Below are 9,362 nucleotides of genomic sequence, written 5' to 3'. Positions count from 1 at the left end.
CCACCTTCAGAATGATCCACATCAACAAAACAGGAGATGGTGTGGGATATATATATCCCAGTGGAGCACTACTCTGCAATCAAAAAGGACGAGGAACAAAACAGATGGACCTGTAAGTGATCATGCTAAGTGAAATGAATAAAGAAGCAAAGGAAAGCTACTGGGTGGTTTCACTCGTATGTGGTACAGAGATGACTCAAGTAAATGAACCCATAGGAAACAAACAGTAACTAATCTATCTCTTGGAGTTTGTGAGAACTTTTGTGAGACAGAACTTTGGTGCAGGGTATGATAACACACACACGGACCATGTGTGGGTGTGAATATACTTTTGAAATCTTCTAATTTTGTAAAACCTGTTAAATCACTCTTTTTTTTTTTTTTATGGAAACCTCTATCTAGCACATACTCTTGGACTGGCTTCTTTCACTCACCACAGAGATTCTGAGATTGATTCACAGTATTCTGCTCAGCAAGTTTACACCGAGAATCCCACCAGGCTGTCCTCTCTACTCCCCTCTCATCCATTGCTAAATATTTGGGCTTTTCCTGTCTCAGGCTATTGTGGATAATACTGCTATGAATATGTATATATGAGTCTCTTTGTAGACAGGCTTTCATTTGTCTCCGGTAAAGACACTGGAGTTGAATTACTAGGTCATAGGGAAGGGTTATGTTTAAACTTTCAAAGGAAGGGTCAAACTGTTTTTGCCAGAGTGCTTGTACCATTTTAAACTCCCACAGCTAATTGCCACTTCTGAAAAGCCCAAAGGCCAGGGCACGCCCTAAACCAATTGAATCAGGGAAGAAGGCATCAGGATCAGTAAAACAGACAGATGATTCTAATGTACTGACACGGTCTCCATAACCACAGCTACAAGCTCTCAGGTGCCTGAGGCAGGCAACAAGCAAGCAGAGACACTTTGTATCTGACTTTAAGAGTTCCTCTCTCACTCTGGGTAATGGAAACAGAAAGAGTGTAAAACATAAAGCCAGAACCCAGACTTGATGCCATAGCCCTTTGCAATCTCTCCCATTCTCCCCCACCTTGTATGAGTCAGGGGGAGGCCAGAGAAATAAGAAAAGAATAAACAATCGCATGCTGGCTGGGGAAACAGCACAGGGGCTCTGCAGAATACTTTCATGCCTAAGGCTCACAGGTCTCAGGTTCAATCCCCAGCACCACCATACACCACAGTTGAGCAGTGCTCTGGTCTCTCTGTATCTTTCTCTATAGCTCCCTGAATTTTTGTTGGATTATCATTCCCAGGGCACACAAGAGGCCCCTACCAGGTAGGTCCTACTACCAAACCCCTAGGAGGAAACTGGGAGCCAGAGATATTAAGTGACTTGCCTGAGACCACACAGCCAGTTGCTGAGGCAGTTGAGATTGAAACTCAACTCTCTGTCTCCAAGGTCAGAAAAAAAAAAAATCCTGAAAACCCCACTTGGTTGAGTGCAGTCAGCAGGTCCCTGAGGGCAAGAGCCACCCCAACCCAGTTATCAGTTATTCTGGTCTGCAACCAGCTACCAACAGGAGCCTGCAAGGCAGCTCTGAAGAATGACAGCAGGTGTGTTTACGAGAGCATGGAAGAGGCTATGTACAATGTGGCTGAGAGGTGGGGGTTAATTATGGGATTTCCTCTCCTTTCAAGCTTAAAGGCGAATGTTTAACCTCTCCGCTAGAGGGGAGGAGACCAAGGGATTGCAATCTCCTTGCACCTTCAACTGGGGTTTGAGTCTAGGGAGAGGGAAGGAGGGAGCCAAAGCAGGTGTGGGGAGGGGAAGGAGGAGAGGGAGAGGGAGGAGGGGGAGGAGGAGAGGGAGAGGGAGGAGAGGGAGGAGGAGGAAGAGGGGGAGGAGGAGGAGGGGGAAGAGGAGGGAGAGGAGGAGGGGGAGGAGGAGGGAGAGGAGGAGGAGGAGGGAGAGGAGGAGGGGGAGGAGGAGGGGGAGGAAGAGGAGGAGGGAGAGGAAGAGGAAGAGGGGGAGGAGGAGGAGGGGGGGGAGGAAGAGGAAGAGGGGGAGGAGGAGGAGGAGGGGGAGGAGGAGGAGGAGGGGGAGGAGGAGGAGGAGGAGGAGGAGGAGGAATGCCTGCTCAGACTCTACCTGGTCCTCTCATTTTTCTACCTGGATCGTGTTTATCATCTGAGACCGCTATCTCAAAACAAAAAAGCAAGTCAGAAGCGAGAGGAGGATTTCTCAATATTGAAAAAAAAAAATGTGTTTGGGGATTAAGGAGCACTCAGAAAGTGAAGCATCCATGGAGGCAGTGGAATCCTGCAGAGGAAAGAAAGCAAAGCCAAGGGGGCTGGCAGTGGTGTGCCTAGTTGAGCACACACATTACAGTGTGCAAAGACCCAGGTTCACGCCCCTGCTGCCCACGACCCAGGTGCCCACCTGCTGGAACGATAGCTTCACAAGTGGTGAAACAATGCTACAGGTCGGTCTGTCTATCTATCTATTTCCTCTCTCAATTACTCTCTATCTCTATCCAGAATAAATAAAAATTAAAAAAAGAAAAATAAAACCAACTCATATGTGCAGCAGGCAGCTAGGTGAAGGTCAGAGTTGGTTTTATTCCCCGGACTGCATAGACCATGGCTGATTCATACAGTGGAATACAACACAGCAGCAAAAAAAAAAAAAAAAAAAATGGAATGAGCCTGGGCTACCTGCAATTAGTCTCAGGCACACTGTGGAGTGACACAAGCCAGGTAAAAGTGAACTCGCTCTCTGCAAGGTTCAAGGTCTGTGAAGAGTCAGAACTGCCTGACAGGAGTGAGAGCTGCAAGCAACTGCCTTTCAGGGAGAATAAGCTGGAAGGGAGCCATCAGTCAGGGTTGCTTACGGGGTTCTGAGAATGTTCTGGATCCTGCTCTGGTTGATACGCACGCACCTTACGTGAGGTAGAGTTCAGCCAGAAAATGTGAATGGCCAGAGTACTGGATGCATCCTCACGGGCTCTGGGGAGGGCTAATTGGAAAGATGGTTTTGCTGCTCCTCCGCCTCCTCCCACCCTCCACACATGCCCCACCCCCAGCCTCTCCCTAAATAGGAACTTCTTGTTTCTCAACATTCCTATACTCCACTCCTCTGCTGTCTCCTGGGAAGGACTACAGTGGACCAGGCGCTAATTCATCAGCAGACAGTGCAGTGCTGTCTCTCTGCCCTTCTTCATGCTCTAAACATGAACTCAGCAGCTACCAGGAGCTGGGTGCCGATGCCCAGCCTGAGCATCTTCTCCAAAGCAACCAGAGCTGTAATAGGAAGGTACGGCCTCTCTGGAAGGCTATATGGAGAGTCCTTCAACAAATCCAAGTGGAATTACCTTGTAATCCAGAAATACCACTTGGGCATTTATCCAGAGGACATTCAAACACTAATCTCAACATATGCACCCCGTGTTCATAGCTGCATTATTCACAACAGTCAAAGAGTGGAAGCAGCCTAAATGCCCATCAAGAGATGACTGGCTAAAGGAGTTATGAAATATATATTCCACAGAATACTACTCTAATCAAAAAAGGTGATATTGTGTCCTTGGGACAAAATGGATGGAACTAGAGGTACATTCACTTAGCAAAAGAAGTGAAGAGATGAAAGACAACTACCGGCTGGTTTCACTCATATGCAGAATCTAGAGAAATGAAACACATGAACTTGTAAAAATAAAATAGAGCCAAAAGTAAACAAACTGTCTCTTAGACTTGGTGAGAACTATGGTGGTTATCACTGAGAGGCTGGGACACAGAACTTGATGGTAGTTGCAGTGTCAGACCTTACATGCAGTCTTACAATCTCATGAATCACCATTAGTCACAAATTTAATAAAATAAAAACAGTTCACAGAGAAAAAGAAAAAACAGGACAGAGGTGGCCAGGGAGTAACACAGTGAACAAGTTGCTGGGTTTTCAAGCATGAGGACTTGAGTGTGAACCCCAGCATTGTATGTGCAAGAGTGATACTCTGGTGTTCTCTCTCTCCTCTCTCCCATTATTCAAATAAATGAATCTTTTTTTTCTTCTTTATATTGCCACCAGGGTTATCACTGGAGCTCTGTGCCTGCATGATGAATTCAGCACTCCCGGTGGCCATTTTTCATTAAAAAAAAATTTTTTTTATTCTTTTTTTTTTTTTTTTGGCCTCCAGGGTTATTGCTGGGGCTCAATGCCTGCACCATGAATCCACTGCTACTGGAGGCCATATTTTCCCCTTTTGTTGCCCTTGTTGTTGTAGCCTTGTTGTGGTTATTATTGTTATTGTTGATGTCACTCGTTGTTGGATAGGACAGAGAGAAGTGGAGAGGATGATGGGGGGGGGGGAGAAAGACAGACACCTGCAGACCTGCTCCACCGCCTGTGAAGTGACTCCCCTGCAGGTGGGGAGCCGGGAGCTCGAACCAGGATCCTGACGCTGGTCCTTGTGCTTTGCGCCACCTGCGCTTAGCCCGCTGTGCTACTGCCCAACCCCCCCCAAAATTTTAATTACTTACTTGATAGGACATAAATTGAAAGGAGGAAACATAGAGTGGCAAGTAGATAGACACCTGTAGACCTGCTTTACTGTTCAAGAAGTCTCCCCTCTGCAGTGGAGAGTGATGGGCTGGAACCCAGGTCCCCTCACTCATGGTAATGGAGCACTTAACTAGGTATACTCCACCAAATAAATAGATCTTTAAAAAGAAAGAAAGAAAGAGAAAAGAACTAGGCACAGAATATCTGTGCTCCAATCCAGTCTGCCTATGGCCCCAGGAGACAAAGGTGTCCAAGACATGCCAGTGGGATTTAATCCTGTACAACCCAGCTCACAAAGCTCAAGAAACAGGAGTAGAGCTCAACCCTTGTTAAGCCTGATACTGACATCCTTGCCCTTCTCCCACCTCTCACAACCTCCCCCAGTCCAGCTCAGCCTAGCCCCCTCTCTGGGCATCTTTGGTAGTGAGCCTCCAAGATGGCCTCCACTTGTTTTTGTCTTGTGGTTCTCATGTCCCCACACTGAATGAGTTTGTAGCCAGAAGGTCAGTGTAGAAACTACAGTGTTGGGCTTCCAAGGCTAGCCTATCAAAGACATTGTGGCTTCAGCCTTGCTCTGGCCTGACTCACCACCTGGACTTCACTACCCCCAACAAACCCTTTCAGGTGGAGACAGACAAAGAGAAGTGGGAAAGATACCACAGCATCAATGCTCCCCTCACCCCCCAGTGGAGGAGGGGCTGGGGCTCAAACCTGAGTCATGCCCATAGAAAAGCAGGAATCCTCCCAGATGACTAATCTTGGGAACCCAGAGAGCATCTTGATACCACTGAGAGAGAGAGACTCCAGGGTAGAATCCATCAGCCAAGCCCCTTTGAAATCTCTGACCCTCAGAATCTATATGAAAATGGTCAACACTTGTTTCTACTTTAAGTAACCAAATGTGTCAGAAATGCACTTGGTCCTGTTGCTATGAACTAATACTGCCCTTTCTGAGCCAAGGGTGCAAACTTCAGGGGGACAAAGCTGCAGGAACAGTTCAGAAGTGGAGTAAGGAGCCAGCAGAACCAGTCGCGCACTGCAGAGGCCAGAGAGAGCTGCATTTGAGAGAACAGACACAGTGAGAAACTCCAGTGTGGGGGAGAAGAATAAAGAAGGGGCTAAACAAACATCCCGGCACCTCCTGCCCAAGAAATGTCCCCCACACATCATCTAACCCAGCAAATCAGTGTATGCCTCTAGCAGGGGAACGTGGGGACCATGTTACACTAGGACCTGACTTTGATCCCAGGCATCTAGTCTGATGCTCTAGTCTCTCTCTCCCCCCCCTCCCTACACAGCCCTCTCACTATTTAATGATTTTTAAGAAATCTTTAAATTCTATTTATTCAATAGGACAGAGAGAGATTGAGAGAAGAGGGGGAGATAGAACGGAAGACACCTTCAGCACTGTTTCACAGCTACTGACGCTTCCCCCTGCAGGTGGGGACCGGAGGCTTGAACCTGGATCCTTGTGCATGGTAACATGTGCACTCAACCAAATGCCCAACCCAATAAATATTTTTAAATATAATAAATACTCTCCTGTAAGTGCTCTAGCTTACTCACTCTCCACTCCACTTGCCCCTGCTCACGTCTTTCTTTTTAAATTTAACATCTTTTCCTTCTTTCTTTCATTTGATAAGACAGAGAGAAATAGAGAGGGGATGGGGAGACAGAGGAGATAGAAAGAGAAACACCTGCTGCCCTGCCTCACCGCTCCTGCAGGTGGGGACCAGGGGCTTGCACCAGAACCCTTAAGCATGGCAATATGTGCACTCAGCCAGATGTGTCACCGACTGGCCCCTGCTCATTTCCTGCACTACTGACTGGCCTGGATTCTTCCCTGCTTCTGTCTGTCTCCCCCACCTGAATGTAAGTCCCAAAGGGTATGCGCCTGTCCTGTTCACTTAGGATAGCCTCCAGCACAGGGAAGAAGCTCAGCTGTGCTTTGTTTGATGGGCCCTGTCCAAAGAAGGGGACAGAGGGAGTGACCACCACCCAAATCATATCAGGAAGCCCAAAGGACAGAGCTTGGCCTAGCCCTGGGGTGTGTCCACCTCCCCTTGCACAGAGCTGGATTAAAAGCTGTGCTTTAGGGTAAGACCTGCCAGCAGGGTAGAGCTCACACCACCTGTGGGTCCCCTATTCCAGAGAAGAGAGCCCTATAAAAAGGCCTTCTGTCTGTCCAGCTGCTCTCTGGCCAGTCCACCTTCTCCCTTTACAGCAGGGAGGCTGCAACCCCAGTATTCTGAACCCCCAGCCCATTAAGAATCATCAGGATCAGGCAGGGCTGGAGTGAGAACATAGTGGTTCTGCAAAAGGCTCTCATGCCTGAGGCTCTGAAGTCCCTGGGTCAGTTCCCAGCACCATCATAAGCCAGAGCTGAGCAGTGCTCTGGTCTCTCTGTCTGTCTCTCTGACTTTTTCACTAAAATATTTTTTAAAAAAATAAATAAAATGAATGAAGAGGAGGGCAGTTGGCAGAGCACCTGGTAGAATGCACATGTTATCAAGCTCAAGGACCTGGATTAATGCCCCTGGACCCCACCTGCAGGCAGGAAAGTTCAAAGGCAGTGTCTTTTTCTCTATCCCTCTGTCTCTATCATAAAAGAGAGAGAGAGAGAGAAAGAAAAAATGGCCACTAGGAGCAGTGGAGTTGTTTGCAAGCACCAAGCTCCAATAATAACACTGGTGGCCAAAAAAAAAAAAAAAAAAAAGGAATTGTCAGGTAGGTTACACCCCCATGCCCCCAGACGTCATCTTCGGCACCCCTCTTTCTCCACACCTGTCACCTCTCTGGGCCCTCATATTCACTTTCCCAGACACTTCACAGCCCATCCATCCATCACTGTGTCCTCTCTAACTGCCTGCTGCCGGCCGAGGAGAGGAGGCAGCAGTGATGGGCAGCATGGAGGAAGGTCCCAGGAAGATCTCACAGACAGTTAGGAGGAGGCGTGGAGCTCAAGGCCAGGAGTGAGAGAGGAACTACGCTGGGAAGCCTTGGGTGGGTCACTCAACCATAGGGGCCTCCGTTTCCTTATCAGTGAAACAGCAAGGTCTCTTGACCTGTTTTATGCTCTGATGGAATAAAGAGAACAAGATCAGATAATGCACTGAAGGCCACTTCAAGGCAGAGCCCTGTACAAACGTCCATTGTTATGCAGAGAAACAGGTGCAGGAAGGGGGTCGGAAGAGGCCAAGGAGGGTGGGTCAAAGGCTGGAAGGTTTGAGGGGTAAAGGTAGAAAAATCTCTGCTCTGGATCTAGAAGGGAATCAGAAAGCCAATGTAACTCAGTGTTAGAGCAGGGGACTTGCAAGCCTAAGGCCCCAGATTCAATCCCCAGCACCACTACATGCCAGACGTGAGTGCTATACTGGTGTGTGTGTGTCTGTCTGTCTCTCATAAAAATAAATAAACGAATCTTTAAGGATAGGCAATGGTACACCTGGTAGAGAGCAGACATTACCACACACAAAGATGTGGCTTTGGTGTTCTCTCCCCCCCTCTCTCCTCTCAATTTCTGTCTCTCTGAAAAATACATAAATTTGGGGGGTGATTGATGGTTTACCCTGTTGAGTACACACATTACAGTGCACAAGGACCCGGGTTCAATCCCCTGCTCCCCACCTGCAGGGGGTCTGCTTCATAAGAGGTGAAGCAGGTATGAAGGTGTCTATCTTTATCTCCCCACACTCTCTCAGTTTCTCTATATCTTAACTAACAAAAATTAGGGAAAAAAAGGAAGGAAGGAGGGAAGTAAAAGCAGAAACTTCCTCTCCATCCAAAGGGAGGTAAACAAGGCCATAAGAAAAGCAGAGGGTTGGGACCTGAGAGACACCTCAGCTGGCAGAGAGCATCTGCCTTGCATGCCTTTAGGTTCCTGGCTCTGTCCCTGGTGCCTCATGAACCAGCATGCTGCCCTGGTTTGTCTGTAGGTCTGTTTGCCTTTCTCTGTATCACATGAAACTCTAACCACTCATATGTAATGAATCAATGTGAACACTAGAGCGAGTGAGAACAGCAAAGGACAACAGAAGGGAGAGAAGTGGCTCAGATGGATGTAGCCACTACAAGGCAGGCACATCACACCTCTGTGAAGAGACCACCCCAGCTTGGGGCTCTCTGCTGGGGGTGGGGTGGGAAGGAGGCACCTCAGCAAGACTGTGAGCTTGGTTTAAGCAAGGTTCTTTGGGAGCTAGGCTGTCCCTTGCAAGACCTGCCTTCCGAGATCACAAGTGGTCTGACAACAACTAGACCAGTTGGGAGCACAGACCACTACACACACCTGACCCCATAGAACCCTCTAGAAAACATCCTCTCCTCCCTGTGTGCTTGGCATGAGACCGGCTTGGCCAAGAGTGGCTGACCAGCAAGAAGCAGAGCAAGGGACTGTCCACATACTGCTCTTCCTCTGCCTGATGCTCCCTCTGGAAGCACCCTCCCTCCTCCCTCCTTCTTCCTTTGGTCAGGTCAGTGTAAAAACCCAGCCCATCTGCAGGGGGACAGTCTTCTCCCCAAGTCAGCACAGAGGAGTCACCCCTTTCTCCAACCCAAGATGCATCCACCAGTTGGCCCAAGCCTTTCTGGTTCCTAGGGGATGGGGATGCTGGGGGGAGGTGTTACCCCAGCCAGCCTGGCCAACCAGGACCCAGCAATCCCTCTGTTGTTCTGACTTCTCTCATCAAAACCAGCCAAGAAGCACTGAGGGAAACTGAGGCCTGAAAAGTGGACCTGGCCAATGAAGATAGTGGGACTGCACCAGAAGGTACCCTGACTACCCCACCCCCACCCCATCTCATCTTCCATCCATCACCATTTCTCCTGCCCTGGGAGTCCTGCTGTTGGGA

General features: G+C 48.6%; 1 protein-coding gene across 7 annotated transcripts in view; it reads right to left on the bottom strand.

Moving 5' to 3' along the window:
* The window catches only part of TNS1 (tensin 1), a 254,731-nt gene that overhangs the window by 183,902 nt on the left and 61,467 nt on the right, over positions 1–9,362 (bottom strand). The gene's annotated exons all lie outside the window — the stretch shown is intronic.

The sequence above is a fragment of the Erinaceus europaeus genome, chromosome 7 (assembly GCF_950295315.1).
Source record: "Erinaceus europaeus chromosome 7, mEriEur2.1, whole genome shotgun sequence".
NCBI lineage: Eukaryota > Metazoa > Chordata > Mammalia > Eulipotyphla > Erinaceidae > Erinaceus > Erinaceus europaeus.
The sequence above is the reverse complement of the archived record's forward strand: the minus strand, read 5'-3'. Positions and strand labels throughout refer to the sequence as shown.